The sequence below is a fragment of the Diceros bicornis genome, chromosome 11, assembly GCF_020826845.1.
Source record: "Diceros bicornis minor isolate mBicDic1 chromosome 11, mDicBic1.mat.cur, whole genome shotgun sequence".
NCBI classification, from domain to species: domain Eukaryota; kingdom Metazoa; phylum Chordata; class Mammalia; order Perissodactyla; family Rhinocerotidae; genus Diceros; species Diceros bicornis.
The window spans coordinates 61029372-61036201 of record NC_080750.1 but is presented as its reverse complement, the minus strand read 5'-3'; positions in this window follow the sequence as shown (position 1 = coordinate 61036201).

The window sequence follows — 6830 nt, the reverse complement described above, 5'->3', positions numbered from 1 at the left end:
TTGTCATCTCTATATCTCCTTTTGAGGTGCCTATTAAGACCTTTGGCCTATTTTTAAATCAGGTTTTTAGTTTTCTTATTGTTGAGTTTTAAGAGTGCTTTGTAAATTTTGGATAACAGTCCTTTATCAGATGTGTATTTTGCAAATATTTTCTCCTAGTCTGTGGCTTTTATTCTCATACTCTTGAAAATGCCTTTCACATAGAAGAAATTTTTAATTTTAATACAGTCCAGCTTATAAATTCTTCCTTTCATGGATCATGCCTTTGATGTTGGATCTACAAAGTCATTGCCAAATTCAAGGTCATCGTCATCTAGATTTGCTCTTATGTTATCTTCTAAGAATTTTATAGTTCTGCATTTTTCATTTAGGCATGTGATCCATTTAAAGTTAATTTTTGTGGAGGTACTGTGAAGATTTGTATCTAGATTCATTTTTCTGCATGTGGATGTCCAGTTGTAGCAGTATTTCTTGAAAAGACTATTTTTGCTCCATTGTAGTGCTTTTGCTCCTTTGTCAAAGATCACTTGACTATATTTATGTGGGTTTATTTCAGGGATCTCTGTTCTATTCCATTAACCTATTCATCTGTTCTTTTACCAATATCACACTGTCTTGATTACTGTAGCTTCATAGTAAGTTTTGAAGTTGGGTAACATCAGTCTTCCAACTTTGTTCTTCTTCTTCAATATTGTGTTGGCTGTTTTCAGTCTTTTGACTCTCCATATAAACTTTAGGATCAGTTTATTGCTATCCACAAAATAACTTGCTGGGATGTTATTTGGGATTTTGCATTGAACCTATAGATTAAATTGGGAAGAACTGGCATCTTGACAATATTGAGTTTCCATTCATAAGCATGATTTATTTAATTCTTTTTTAATTTCTTTCATCAGAGGTTTCATAGTTTTGTACATATTTTGTTAGATTTATACCCAAATATTTCATTTTTAGGGATACTAACATAAATGGTATTGTGTTTCTAATTTCAAATTCCACTTGTTCATTGCTGGTGTGTAGGAAAGTGTGACTTGTGTATACTAACCTTGTATCCTGCAACTTTGCTATAATTGCTTATTAGTTCCAAGAGGTTTTTTTCATTGATTCTTTAGCATTTTCTACATAGACAATCACGTTGTCTATGAATAAAGACAGTTTTATTTCTTCCTTCCCTATCAGTATACATTTTATTGCCTTTTCTTGTCTTATTGCATTAGCTAGGAATTCCAGTACAATGTTGAAAGGAGTGGTGAGAGGAAACATTCTTCTTGTCTTATTCTTGATCATAATGGAAAAACTAGTTGTTCACTATTAAGTATGATATTAGCTATAGGTTTTCTGTAGTCTTTATCAAAATGAAGCAATTACCCTCTATTCCTAGTTTACTGAGAGTTTTCATCATAAATAGGTATTGGATTTTGTCAAATGCTTTTTCTGCATCTATTGATATAATCATGTGATTTTTCTTCTTTAGCCTATTGATAGGAAGGATTACGTTCATTGATTTTTAAATGTTGAACCAACTTTGCATACTTGGGGTAAATCCCACTTGGTTGTGGTGTATAAGGCTTTTGATACATTGTTGCATTCAATTTGGTAATATTTTGTTTAGGATTTTTACATCTATGTTCATGAGAGATATCAGTCTGTAGTTTTCTTTTCTTATGATTTCTTTGTCTGGCTATGGTATTAGGATAATGTTGCCCTCATAGAATGAGGTAGGAAGTAGTTACTCTGCTCCTATCCTCTGAAAGAGATTATAGATAATTGCTGTAATTTCTTCCTTAAATGTTCAGTAGAATTCAAAAATGAACCAATGAGCCTTGTGCTTTCTGTTTTGGAAGGTTATTAATAATTTATTCAATTTTTAAAATGGATACAGGCCTATTCAGATTTTTTTTCTCCTTATGTGAGTTTTGGCAGATTGTGTCATTCCAGGAATTGATCCATGTCATCTAGGTTATCAAATTTGTGGGCATAGAGTTGCTCATAGTATTCCTTTATTATCCTTTTAATGTCCATGGGAGCTGTAGCGATGCCCCCTCTTTCATTTCTGATATTAGTAATTTGTGTCCTTTCTCTTTTACTCTTAGTTAGCCTTGCTAGAAGTTTATTGATTATATTTATCTTTTGAAAGAATCAGCTTGTGGTTTTACTGATTTTCTCTATTGATTTCCTGTTTTCAATTTCATTGATTTCTGCTCTAATTTTTGTTATTGCTTTTCTTCTGCTTACTTTGGATTTAATTTACTATTTTTTTTTTCTAGTTTACTAAGGTGGAAACTTAAATTATTGATTTTAGATTTTTCTTCTTTTCTAATACATGCATTCAATGCTAAAAATGTCCCTCTAAGCACTGCTTTTGATGCATTCCACAAGATTTGATGTTATGTTTTCATTTTTATTATGTTCAATGTTTTTATTTTTTTAATTTCCATTAAGCCATCTTCTTTGACTGATGTGTTATAAAGAAATGTGTTGTTTAATCTCCAAGTATTTTGGGACTTTCCAGTTATCTTTCTGTTATTGATCTCTAGTTTAATACCATTGTGTCTGAGAGCAGGCATTGTATGATTTCTACTCTTTTAAATTTGTTAAGTATGTTTATGGCCTAGAATGTGATCTATCTTGGTGAATGTTTCATGTGAGCTTGAGAAGAATGTGTATTCTGTTGTTGCTGGGTCAAGTAGTCTATAGATGTCTATTGTGTCTACTTGATTAATGGTGTTGTTAAGTTCAACTATGTCCTTATTGATTTTATGCCTATTAGATCTGTCCATTCCTGTTAGAGGGGTGCTAAAGTCTCCAACTATAATAGTGGGTTCATCTATTCTCCTTTCAGTTCTATCAGTTTTTGCCTCCCTCTATCAGGTTTTGCTCTGTTGTTAGGTGGATACACATTGAGGACTGTTACGTCTTCTTGGAAAAATGACCTTTTTATTGTTATGTAATGCCCTTGTTTATCCCTGGTAACTTTCTTTGTTTTGTGGTCTACTTTGTCTGAAATTTATATACCAACTCCCACTTTCTTTTGATTAGCATTAGCTAGTATATTTTTCTCCATCTATTTACTTTTAATCTGTACATCTTTATATTTACAGTGAGTTTCTTATAGACAACATATATTTGGTTCTTGTTTTTGGACCCATCTGACAATCTCTGTCTTGTAACTTGTATGTTTAGACCATTGATGTTTAAAGTGATTATTGATATAGTTGGATTAATATCTACCATATTTGTTAGTATTTTCCCTTTGTTGTCCTTATTTTTTGTTCCTAGTTTTGTCTTCCACTCTTTTTATGCCGTTTGTGGTTTTAATTGAACACTGTATATGATTCCATTTTCTCTCCTTTCTTAGCATATCACTTATACTTCTTTTCTTTACTCTTTTTAGTGGCTGCCCCAGATTTTGCAATATATATTTACAACTAACCCAAGTCCACTTTCAAATAACACTATATTGCTTCACACCCAGAGCAAGTTCCTTACAGTAACACTATAATCCTAATTTCTCTCTTGTGTCCATTATATTATTGCTGTCATTCATTTCACTTATACATAAGCATACTTAAGCATAAATATATACATAAGCATACATAACCAAATACACTGTTGCTATTATTATTTTTGAACAAACTGTTATCTATTACATCAAGAACAAGAAAAATAAAGGTTTTTATTTTTCCTTTACTTAACATTTCTCTGACGCTTTCCTTCTTTATATAGATCTGAGTTTCTGACCTATATCATTTTCCTCTTCTCCAAAGAACTTCTTTTAACATTTCTTGCAAGGCACGTCTACTGGCAACAAATTCCTGCAATTTTTGTTTGTTCGAGAAAGTCTTTATTTTCCCCATTTTAATAACCTGACATTTATTCAATATTTCTTTCTTCTTATTGTGAGATAATAATCACAATTCGACCACACCCATATACACTTTAAACCATCTTTAAATCCCCAATCTCACTGTAAATATTCCTCACATCTATCTACTTCTTTGCATCGTCATTGCTACCACGTAGTGTATCCTTCTGCCGCGCAGCTACAGTTACTTTCTAACTGGTTTTGATTTGTCTGCTCTTGCAATTTACATCTATTCTTCCACAGCGCAGAGAGATTACTTTAAAACCTAAATCACTTCACGTCACTCTTTTGCTTATTCATTGACTTCCCATCATAAAATTCCCATGCTAGTTGAGAGATAAACCATTTTAGCAACCAGGTCTTCCTACTCCTAATAATAATCTCTTTCTTTTAAAATTATGAGTCAGGATTTTCAAACTTGAAAATAAACTTGATTTCAAAAGAAACAAAATTGCAGTTAATAATTATTTTCTACCAAAATGCTTTCAAGACCAATTTTTTAAAATGGAAATAAAGAGAATTTAAGACCACGACCAAGTCTAAATGTTGTCAAAAAGAAAGGGCTAATGAACACTCCTGATAAGCTGCAGTACTATAGGCTAGTTCAAGAATTTTAATTGACAATCAGCTTATATAAGTTTTTCTCTACAAAGATTTCCATTTTAACATTGTGCTTTGAAAACAAAAATCCAGTTAGGCTGGATTTCTTTCAAATATTAAGAAGGTCTTTGCATTTCTTCAGATTTCTTGTTTGTTTAAGCAACACCATGCAGTCAGGACTGCCAAGGTTTGGCTGGATGAGGATGGGGTACTGGAAATATGATTTTTTGCAGTCAGAAGACTTAGGTTCAAATACAAGATACAACGTTTACTAATGTTAACAACTTAAGCAATTTAATTAAGCTTTGTGAGCCTCAGTTTCCACATGAACATGTTATATGTGCATAATAATGATAACCACTACAAACTGTTGTTGTAAGTATTTAGTAATATAATACATGCAAAAACAGAAAGCCCTACATGTTAGATCCTTCTTTCTTAAGTGATTCAGAATTAAAAATAATTACTCTGTAAATCAAGGAAACTGTGGACTTTTCCCCTAACTTTTGAGTTCCTTAATAATCCTTCCTTCTTCTTTTTTTTTTTTTTGGTGAGGAAGATTGGCCCTGAGCTAACGTCTGTTGCCAATCTTCCCCTATTTTGTATGTGGGATGCTGCCACAGCATGGCTTAATGAGCGGTGTGTACATCTGCGCCCGGGATCCAAACTTGTGAACCCTGGGCTGCCAAAGCAGAGCACATGAACTTAACCACTACACCACTGGGCCACCCCCCTCATTCTTTCAATTTTTAATGTTGTTTAAAGATAAGCACACCAGCTATGTAAAGTAGTTTAGTTGAAATATACTGTTCTTTCATTTCAATATCTTTGACAAGTCTATAAATTTGGATGCCCTGCTAGGATTTCTCTAAACTTTTAAATTGGAAATTGAAAGAAAAATAATTGCAAAAATGTATACTTTTTTTATACATTCTTCAGATGACCTCAAATGTGCTGTTATGAAATTTAAAAATTGGAATGGCTTTCAGAAGCAATCTCATTGTAACATATATAACTTTTACTAACAATAATGCAAGCAACTAATATTTATTGTATGCTTAACGTGTCAAACGTCAGGCCAACTGCTTTACATGCATTCCCTCATTTATTCATTACCACACTTTTGTACGCATTATTTTTATCTTCCTTTTTACACGAGGAACCTGAAACTCAGAGAGATGAAATAACTTGCTTAAATTCATAGAGTGAGTAGCAGTGCCAGAATCTGAACCCAAGCTGTGTAACTAACTCCAAAGCCCGTAGATTTACCCACTATGTTATTATAAATCATCAATAAAATCACTTTTTAGAAAATACATGAGAGATCATCATCACCAGACACTGAGTCTGACTTAAAGCGATGGGGGGGGGGGGCGTTGTCCCCACTGCGCAGAGGCGGGTCTGAGGGTCTGAGGGTTGGGCCCCATTGGGGTGACTACACTTCCAGGCCAGCGAGGGACAGCAGTTCTGATTCCAGTGTCCCCTCCCCGGTTGGCACAGCTAATAGCCTGCTGCACCCATAGACTCCCATAGCAGAAGCTGCCTCAGTGTAACCTTTAAGAACATGGCTAACCTTTAATGACTTCTCCCAGGAGGAACGGGGTTTCCTTGATGAGGGTCTGAGACAACCCGCGCCACATGATGCTGGAGAACCTCGCACCTATAACCTCGCCAGGTTGTTGCTGTGGAGCGGGGCATGAGGTGGCATCTTCTGCACTGAGTGTTTTGGTAGAAAAATGTCACAGGACAGGATGGCACCACCAGGCCCATCCATCCAGAAGGCTCATTCCTGTGAGATGGGTGTCCTGGTTGTGAAAGACGTTCTGTACCTGGCTGAGCACAGAAATCGTACACTTGTGAGGCATGTGGGAAACAATTCTGGTTCAGTGCCAACCTACACCAGCACCAGAAGGAGCACAGTGGAGAAGGGATGTGGACAAGGCCTCCTTTGTGAAGGACTGCCCTTCACCCCTGGGGAGGTTGGGAAGGACTTCCCTGGGCAACACCGGCCTTCTCTAGCATCAGGTCACTTGAAGTTACATAGCCGCACCAAGTGTGGGGAGTCCTTTCACAGCAGAAGAAGTCATTATAAGTGCAGCCAATTCGGGAGAGCTTTCAGCTACAAATACAAACTTGTTCGGCATCAGTGAATTCACAATGGAGTTTCGAAAAGTCTTATGAGTATGGGAAATTCTTTAGCCAAGCTCCAACATCATTCGTCACACGGGAGCCAGGGCTTACCACTACAGTGAATGTGGAAAATCTTTTAGCTTAACTCCATCCTGAGTAATCCCCAAAGAGTTCACACTCTGGAGCAAGGCCTTATGAGTGTGGCAAGTATGGGACACCCTTTAGAAAAAGCTCT